Below are 10,808 nucleotides of genomic sequence, written 5' to 3'. Positions count from 1 at the left end.
GACGCATGTTGATTTTTTATGACAAATTATGTTTTGTTCTGCACGCGTCGTTTGCAAAATCTTTGTGTCGCGCAGTCACGATCGTTTTAGTTTAGACCGTGCCCCAGCTGAAGTATAGCCTTAAGGCTATACCTCAGTTGAGGCATGGCCTAAAAAGATCGTGGCTAGGCGATGCGCTGATTGTGGGTCGCGGGTGCAAATGACGCATGCCGACCGAAATATAATTTGTCATATAAATCCAACATGCGTCCATTTAATGTTCTGTTTATTGTTCTATTAGTAACAATAATAATATATTCATTGACATGTTTTCTTTTTAAAGTAAATGGGTAACGTTTTTAGCAATGACATTATTAATGGACAACGCACTCAATACAGTAGCTAGCAAGTAAATTCGCGCATTTGACATTCGCTCATGTATATGTAAACGTCACGCAATTTTCATTATGCGACGCCACGCATCGAGAATTTATAGCAATATCACCTTTATTGTAACGGCGTTAGAACAGTGTTTCTAGTATCAATGTTCGTTTGAGCGAACCTGTTCGAACCGAACCATTTGGCAGACCGACAAAAAGCATAGGGAATTTATAGCAATATGACCTTTATTGTAATGGCGTTAGAACAGTGTTTCTAGTATCAATGTTCATTTGAGAGAACCCGTTCGAACCGAACCATTTGGCAGACCCGACAAAAAGCATAGGGAATTTATAGAAATATCACCTTTATTGTAATGGCGTTAGAACAGATTATGCCATTCGGCAGACCCGACAAAAAAGTGAGTGTCATTTTTTTTCCAGATGCTTCGTCCATATTACTGTCATTGCTCGTCGCCATCACGAAACAAATTGACGTATTGACCGAGTTCGCTCTCAGACTGCCAGCTGGTGCAAATTTTCGTCGCGCGTATAGGTAGTTGAAAATTATTTGCCGTTTCACTGATGTATCGTCTTAACCCAATACTTACGGGCCGCACAAAATTGTGTTTTTGCTAATTGTTTTTCAAATGCAAATTAACACGTTAATTACAAAATTAATTAAAAGGGCCCATAAGCATTGGGCAAGCATACGTACGAGTCGAACTATTTTTTGCTTATGCAAATTCTTAAAATTTATAAATATAATTCAGATTTAGTTCCGATCGTAAGCGATCGACACCAAAAAAAATTGAGATTGACTTGTCCAACGAAATCGACAATTTGCGACCACGGACGGGGATGAACGGGGGATGAATAAAAATTGCAGTTTGATCGTGACTTTCCCCGAATAGAATAATAAAAAGCAGTCCTCTACTATATCGTCTCTGTTCTGGCAGAACACACTGACTGGAGAATACTAGTTTTGAGTAATTTGACTTTGAAGTTGTTAAAATGTTTGAAATTGTCTATCATGTGAGTTTATTAAGTGATCGTAAAAAGGATGACTTTAAAATAAAGACTGTTTATTTATTAAGAAGGTTTCCAGACGGTAAAGTTTGAAATAAGGAACATTTTGGTATAACTAACTCAATATGTCATTTTTTCGAATTAGTGTCTTCTGCCAGAACAGTGACGATATTATCCATCTAAATCTAAATTAACATTATTCTAGTAAAGGCACATTATTATCAATAAATAGCACATGAGTCACGGAAAATCCAATGAACAATGACATTATCTACGTGATTTATCGTCCTTCCATTGCGAATATCAATGCAACCACACAATTTAGGTCAAAACCGCGCAATATATCTAATTGTTATTAATAATTCATGTGCTTGTAATAATATTATATATAACTATTAATCATAATACTCACGTAATATTACAATCTTCCTACATTATATCATAATATGATATAATATCAAAATATTAATGATCTTTTACATGGGATCTTTCAGCTTACTAAAAGTTTATTGAAATTGCAGTGCCATTCCCCGCGCTATGCCAGTCTTTTATCTGATTTATAACGTATCGAATAATAACTATTGCCTACGCCTTTGCTGATCTGCATTGCATTCCAATTGCAAGAGATCATACTTCTCATCAGCGGCGGGTTTAGGATCGTGGAGGCCCGATGCACTGACCAGTTTTGAGCCGGAAATTAATCGAAAATAGAAAATCGTTCTGGGAATATACTCGTAATATAAAAGAAGCGTGGTGAAAATGCTCCCAAGATATCTTTGAAAAGTTTAAAAACGAGGAAAAAAATATTAAAATAACAAAAGATATGCCTTCGGCTAGAAACACGGTTTTAAATAGAATTCTTAAAAACTATTTTTTCTCCACGTAAAATCGGCACGTCAGACAGTATATAAAATATATACCTACATAGAAAAAATAATATTTGGGAAATTTTACCACGCGTCGTAGGTAGGTACGTAAAAAGGTTCGCCAACCCTGGAATAAATCAACAGCAGAAGCGATTTGGTTGAATATAGTTAATAGCCTCCCAATTAGCATCACCAATGGCAGATTAGTTCTACACTTCGGGAGAACAAACAACTAATGCTCCCGATTTCTATAAGATAGTTATCAGGGACACACAGGTCAATAAGTACAACCAACAATGGCAGAGTTCTATTACCTATCCAATTATTATTGATGATGACAGTGATGAGTGATTCAATAATACTTATTTTTAGTTATAGGATGTGATGAGTGATGTGTGAAGATATACCATTGATATTTTTACTAAGTACGTTGGTAGTTATATCGTGGGGACCTTAAAATCAGTCAGTGCCCTGGACCTTCATGTCTCTAAGCCCGAGCACTTACCGTTGATTATTTCTGCATCAATGATAATTGATAACAAAACATTTTCATTTTAATTTAGCGTCAATGTGTTCGGTTATATTTTCGTATTATGTATACTATACCACTATCTACCTAGGTCTTAGCTATGCAGTTGGTTATATTGTGAGATCATGCTTTTATTTTGTATTTTTAAACCCTCATACCAGTTTGTCGATGCTAAGAAACATTATGATGATGTCACTAATGAAGTCATTTTGGCGAAGCATGCACCTATGTATCTACATTTTACCTTGTTGAATAATTATGTCAGATGTGAGACAAGATTTTCAAAATTCTCGCCTAGCGTCACATATATTATTATCTGTGGTTTCACATTAAATAATTAAATATATAGGTATCTGCTATTTATACACGACGTGTAAATATAAGAAAGTGGTTTTATTGTTGGCATGGATGAAATTAATTTTAAAACTTCCAAAACCGAAGAACATTTCAATTTATTTACGGATTGGTAGGGTAAAGTTTGTCAATTAGTATAAGAAACCTAAAATAGGAAATTTTATTCTCAATTTAGCTAACATTTTTACCGTTATAAAACCGTTAAAATGTGTGTTAATTCTAGAATGGTTGCGACTTATTATGTTCGAGTTTACAATACCTACATTAATTAGGTAGATGCCTACAAAAACATATTATCGGTTATTATTAAACAAGATATCACATTTTTTATATAAATATTATTTAAGTTTTGTTTTCAATGAAAAACAGTATTTTCAATCTTCCGAGAATCGTATAAGAATCTTATTGGCATCTGTTGCCAGAAGTTAAAAGCTACGAGCATGCCCCGTCGAGTTAGTAAACAACTGTAATACGTCAATAATTGTTATAGTATCAAAATGTTACGCTACATGTCGCTAGTATCGGAAAATACGATTTTCGCACCATTTGAAAATGAAATACATAGTAGGTACTTCAATATTATAATAAAATCAACATAATTGTTAATAAAAATAAATTACTGTAATACGATTAATGTTTTTTTTTAAACGCAGAACACGATTTTATTAGGTACAATTATTATAAATAAAAAATATTATTTTCTTTGCATTTATTTATCATGCCGAAATTAGATTCTCTACAAGCAAGAAGGATTTTATGTTATACATATATAATTATTGTTAAAAAATATTTCACTGCATTGGAGAAACCTTAAAAAACTAAATTTTGATAATACTTAAAAACATAATATTAATAATATGTAATGTGATTATTAGTGCAAGCTTCCTATTTTCAGGCTAGATGCATATTAAAAATATATTTAATGAAAATATGCATATTTATAAAAGAAAGTGGGTACCATTATAATGAAAATATTTTTTTCTTTGCTGTTATTAATATTATAATAATAACGAAAATAAAAATGATTTATTCAGAAAAAACGTGTAAAATCAAAATTTCACTCAATATGTCAAATTGAAACTAACATAATTCGTATAAAGTAGGCCCGCTGAAGAGCCCGCCGTTCAAATATAATTCAGTATAAAAAGGACCTCGGCGTCGTAACTACGTCAATTTAAATCGATCTTTTCGCAAAAATCACTAATCATCGGAGATTTTATTTCAAGAAATATTATTATTATTACTGATAATTTCTGCCGCGCGGAGACTTATTATTATTTTATGAACACCTGCGAGATGAAGCCGATCAGAAAACAGGGCTGTCAAAATAATATTAAGCATTCATATTTTTTAAATGTTAATTTCATCATGGTTTTTAATCAAACCTGTGCAAGTACGTACTGATAACTTGGGTGGATTTTGTAGCAAACATACTATTGATATATATACGGGTATATTATTATTATAACCCAATTCAAATTGAACATAGGTTGATACTCAAATACTATTATAGTATGTTTATGGTTTCGAGAAAATAATACGATGGTATAATTAATCCATATCAATTATTTGAAAACATTACATTCGCACTTTGCACAAAATTACAAACACATTCGAAGTTTGCCGCACACGCACAGACCACGTGATATTTGTTTACGCAAAATCGTCGCTTTTCAAAATGGCGAATTTGATTACCAGATTTTACTGCGATGAATCAGTATGTTCCTTTTTGTCTTTTTTTATTCGTAGGTTTGTTTACTATGTACACCGAGAAATTTCCATTTATAAACTCGGAAACGATTTTTACAGAAGAGTTTTGGAATATAATGCAACCAAAACTGGAAAAAATTCTATCATGGGTGTTGACTTCCTGAATTAGCTAACCCCAGGTCCATGCCACTACGTGAACCACAGTGGATATTAAGCCATTTCCACACTGGCAACAAGTTGCTGGCAACCTCATTAAATTTTACGATACTTACCATAATTGCTTAAGAAATTTTACAATAATTATCGTAAAATCTAACGAGGTTGCCAGCAAATTAACTTGTTGCCAGTGTGGACCCGGCATTAGATGCACAAAACTTAAATAATATATATTATAAATAAAAATTTAAAATTATAAATATATATTATGATTTATGTCTTCGACAGCCCTGATGAAATAAATGTGAAATATGAGTCGGATCAGTCACAGAGCAAATTTATTAACACAAACAACTTTGACAAGACCTTTTTATATCAACTAGTAGACCAGATATTATGGACCACATGTTAAAAAATCATATTTTCAATTCTCAAGGCCAATTCTGTAGAACGTCCTCTTAAGGGGGAGAGGCATAGAAATTCATTATCAAATTAAAGCTTTAAACATATTTTAATCGATCGATACCTATCTAAATACAATGGGAAAAATAAAATATATTTTTTTATTTCAAAGAGAAAGCGACAAATTTGAAAAAACGGCTAAAAATAAGGGTTTTACTAAAATAAATATTTATTGTTCCAAGTAATTTCTTGAAACAAAATTATCGATTTAACATTGTTTAATAAGTTTTCTTGGAACTGGCGAATCTCTTTTGTCAATTAATTATAGTTTTAATGTTTTTTTTTCAATCTAAAATCAATCGATTTTTACGAAAAATAAAAATGTTCAATTTTCATTAATTGCATCAAGCGAATACGTGAGCCTGTTCAATATATTTTTCTTACTTTTTAGGTATATTTAACGTAATATTTTAATTTATATTTATTATGTTATTTACTAATTTCCAATTAAATACAGTCGTCAAGGACGTGCTGCCTCTAGCGGCAATAACGTGCGATACCGAAATAACTGTCATCTGTATTAGATTCTAGTTCGCATGAATAATAGGTACCTACCTCGTATGTAGATACGTGGCGGTTAGTAGGCATTCACAGAATATTTTATTATCTATGCAGATGTGGCAACGTTGCTAACTGGCAACATCGCACTTTTTTTGACATTGATTTTTATTGTTTACAGTTTTCCATTGCTTTCGAAAGTTAGGTACGGAAGTTGTGTCGATAGATACCTAATGTTAGTTAGTTAGTGTTGGTTTGATATTGCTTGGTGGAATAGTTAGATTTTTGGGTAGATAGCGGCTGTAACAGTGTCTAATACAAGTGTTGTAACGTGAATTCAGTTCATATTTTTTGCGGTTTTTCTAGGTAGATAGGCAGGGGTTTTAACTATGGAGTTTACAGATTCTCTTGTAATAAAAGCCCTGCCTATCTACCTAGGAAAACCGCAAAAAATATGTACTGAACGTTGTGTTATATTGTGAACGTCTTAAAGAACCAAATACTGCCTATTCGACGCTTTCATTCTGACGGTGCTGGTAGCCCGTTATAGCACTTTATGAAGGATCAGAGTAACTGTATACTGAGCTTTGAGTAACAGGCCACATACTGCAGATGCCTCATGAGAATTTCAATCTGATTAGTCTGTTCCAAGTCAACCTGATTATGACATCAGAAGAAGAAAAAAATTATTATATAAGTGAAGATATGACATTCCAATCAGTACATCTTGGCTAAGGACACACAGAATTTACTGATTGGCACATTACAGTGGCCACCTAGTCCTAGAAAAGGAATACTAAAAGTTTCACTGAAATATGAGATGAAAAAATCAAGCATATCATGCTATTCAAAATTTTTATTTGATAACGGGCTAGAGCAGTCAGCGGAAGATACTGTCGCATGAAAGATCCATAACATGGATAATATAAACAGAAGCTATGGATATGTGGTTTTTATAGAGGCGAAAAGATCATGTGGCATATGAAAATGGAGAGACTGCACTCGTTTGTTCAGGATGAAAGAAGTTTTTGAAGGAGGTCAAGACCCGTTGTAGTGCCATAAATGATGGTGGGCATGTAGTACCGAAACATATTCATATTTGCCGATATTATATAATATATTCCCACAAGAAATATTTTGATGCATTCTAACGTTGAATTATACCCATAATGTTATACAGCACCTGACTATTGTTTCAATGAAATTGTAGTATATTCATTGTCGTCCCTGTCTGTCCACAGCTTTGTGAATGTGAAATACTCATAAATTTTATTATCATCGATTCCAGTCTGAACAAAATTATAATACTTACATATAATTTCATAATTCACATTGATGCTCGCCTCTTTGTGTACCCGAGGAAAATTCTTTATATATGAAGTTTACACGTATCATGAAATAATTGATATAATAAGCAAAATGTATAAATCAAACAGAATTGGAGCCTTACCTATGCCTTGTGGGCTAATTAGCGTCGTGTGACCGTAATGTAAAATTTTCAATCAAACACTGAATATAAAATAAAAAATAAGAGCCCTTTAATAATTATTAAACTCATTTTTTATGTTGAATGTTAATTTTTATGTATCTCCATAACAACAGTAAATGGTTGTTGGTAAATATAATATGTAAAGAAGCATAATAACGATATATTTCACCTTCTTGATTTGATGATAGTATAGGTGGGCATTGTTGTGTATTGTGTATTTTTTTTATTACTTCATGTATTACTATTATTTTTTTTTGTCGTTTGTGTGTATTTTAAATTTATAAAGATATAATGGTGTAATTTTACTTATGCGATCATCGGATCTTATCAAACCGAATTGAATGTGTATGTACATTCAAATTGCCTGTACCGACTTATTTGCAGTCATCGCGTAAGCGAAATTACCAAAATATTGTTTTTATAGCACTGTCGCATCACTATTATAGTAAGAAATTATGTTATTATATTCTGTATGAACATTGCCTAATGTAACATGAGAAAAAAAATCTGCAAGACTTGAAGAGCTCCAAGAATACACATTGAGTTGTTATTTCATCTAGTCAATCTATGTGAAAAGACTATGCAAAGACTGATTTTTCATAAGACTAGTATTAAAGGTTGGCGAGCGATTTGCAATACACCTCCGGCTGCCTATCCTAAGTTCGTCATATCAGATCCCTGACGCTTTGGACAGTGAGACTGATAGAGGTTGCGTAGCCAACAAAATGTCATTCTACCTATGGCTTCTGCTGCCCATCCCTCGGAGTAAATCATACATCTCATTGTGGAGAATATGGCAAACACTGATGATGGGTGCAAAATCATCAATTGCATAATACACCATCACCCTGATAGAGCAGACTATGTACAAGACTGTTATACATAAGTAAAAATAGTCTCTATGAACATTATAGGCAAACGACACCTAACATCAATTGGACATGGATCACATTGTGAACTGCACTTTTTCTGGTAAAGAATCTGTTCTGCAAATTGCCACCATGCCAGTTATCATCATCTTCGTCTCCCCAATCCAGAGGGAGGGGGGCTACTCAAGGTAGCAGATTCCATAGTCGCCAAAATTGCCAACCGCTTCTTTCAAAGATTCATGAATACTGACACAGCACTGGCAACAACTTACCTCTGACTCTTAACATTCAGCTATTCTTCGACAACAGTGATGAAATCTCAAGAAAGTTACCCATAAGTGTGAACAGTTACTGTGAAGAACTGAATAAGTTGCTAATTATCGAACATATTGGCATAATACAGACATAAATAATTGTAGACAAAAATATTAGGTACACAGTGCAATAGTCAGAAATAAAGACAAATTATGTAAATTGTAATGAAGCGAATTTATCTATATATTTCATTATGAATGTATATATTATATAAAGAATGGTTGTCTATTAAAATATTAGCAATGACGAATGTAACATTAAATTATGTCCTGATATAAATTGTTTTATAATAAATAAAAAACATTGTACACCAAGATTCTTTTTCTTTCAAGCCTTCCTATCATTATCAGTCATGGTAAACAGGTACTTATAGTCTCCACTGTGGATTACTGTTGAATTCCTATCTAAAATCGTGGTACGGTTCGATTCCGGCAACTGCAAAAACACCCCTTTTTCTTTTTCCCTTTGTCCTGAATGGCTTTGTATTCAGCAGCATCATGAACGGTATCCACCTATAAATGATACATAATTATAAATTGTAATAAATAATCATAAAATATAGGTATTATTGTAATTAAGTATATGTACCTATGAGTAATATATTTGTAACAAAGCTTCATTGTCAATTAATTTATCTCATACATAATACCAAATAAATAATAATAGAACTGCGACATTATACTATTTTTTGGCCATGTCCGATTTTAATAAGATCACAAGCGTCTACATAGAATGGACGTTTGTATTAAGAGATTTTTTGTTTTCACGAGAAAATGGAAGTTAACCACTTGCTCAATCTAATAGGTCCATATTCTGACTCCAATAATTAAAAACAATACGCATGGCCAGACCCAGAATTTGAACCTGGGACCCACAATATTATAAGCCGCTCGGCCATTGTGAGCTTAATAGTGATTTACTATGCAATATATAAATAAATTCAACGATTCTGAACATACCTGAAGTAGGAGGTATCTGATCTTATGATACCATATCTAATGTTTCATCGGTGACTCTAAGAGTTTGATGATAAATTTGAATCAATAAAGGGTTCATCGATTTCAATTTCATTATTCCATTCAAATGGGCATAACTCAATTAGCTGCTCGTTGCCTGGAAATATTAATACACGATTAACATGCTACCTACCTTATAAAAATAAAACGTATTTTGGTAACTCACAAACAAACGTAAAATTTTGATATTTGATACATAACAATATTATTAGTATGAATTAATCTTACCTGAAAATAAATTCAAGATTTTGTTGGTTTTAATATTTCTGATAATTTTTTGCCACGCAAATATTTTAAATATGTACAACATGGATAATAATTATGATACTGTAGAACAATATTAAGTCAAACTTTGAAATTGAGTGAAACACGAAATATTTTAGGTTATGTATAGAGTATTATGATATACCAAATGTCATGCAAATACCATAGACAATATACATAAAAAATATTATTATCACCAACTTGATAGGCAATCAAATATTAAATTTAAATATTATTCCATAATATCATATAATTTTAGGACATTGTACAATAATATATTCATTAGAATGACTATAAAATCCAGAATCTGGACTATTCAGTTACATTCATATAATTATTATTACTAGGTCGATTTTCAGTATTTTTATAAAAATATGAAGACAGTTCGATTGAAATAAAATGCAATATGTTATATAGATGTATAAAACCATTGTTTAAATAACAACTGTAATTATAACACCGGTTTTTCGATTTTTTCATCGATTTTTAATACGGAGACATCTAGTTAAGATGACTCGAAGGTTCTTTGAATTGGAATGATATTCCAATATGATTTTTCGTATATGCTTTGCAAATCGTGTAATAGATGTCTCTATGAAATCACAATTTTTGATGACATCGCCCTTAAATTTAAAATATATATAATTAGTCATGGACCAATAGAACTAATTTCTGAAAAAATAGATGCCACTAAAAGTACAGAATTAACAATATGATGCACTAAAATGGGTTAACTTGTACATGGTACATATTTGGAGTCAGAGTATAAACCTAATAGGTTGATCGAGTGACTTAACATCCATTTCTCGTAAAAACAAAAAAAAAATGTTAAGGCTATACTTCAGCTGAGGCGTCTAAAAAGATCGTGACTAGGCGATGCGCGGATTGTGCAAAT

At 32.2% G+C, this 10,808-nt stretch overlaps 1 long non-coding RNA gene across 1 annotated transcript; it reads right to left on the bottom strand.

Moving 5' to 3' along the window:
- Positions 1 to 8,783: 8,783 nt before the first annotated feature.
- LOC147063943 (uncharacterized) lies at positions 8,784 to 10,041 on the bottom strand. The gene is made up of 3 exons (XR_015071995.1): positions 9,878 to 10,041; positions 9,593 to 9,746; positions 8,784 to 9,145 (listed from the first exon to the last, which is right to left on the bottom strand). It is a non-coding gene; the product is annotated as an uncharacterized LOC147063943 (long non-coding RNA).
- Between the last annotated feature and the right edge of the window lie 767 nt (positions 10,042 to 10,808).

Source organism: Rhyacophila brunnea, unplaced genomic scaffold (genome assembly GCF_057557595.1).
Source record: "Rhyacophila brunnea isolate RB1 unplaced genomic scaffold, BYU_Rbru_1.0 scaffold_8, whole genome shotgun sequence".
Lineage (NCBI taxonomy): Eukaryota > Metazoa > Arthropoda > Insecta > Trichoptera > Rhyacophilidae > Rhyacophila > Rhyacophila brunnea.
Note: the sequence above shows the minus strand (reverse complement) of the source record. Positions and strands in the feature narration are given on the sequence as shown.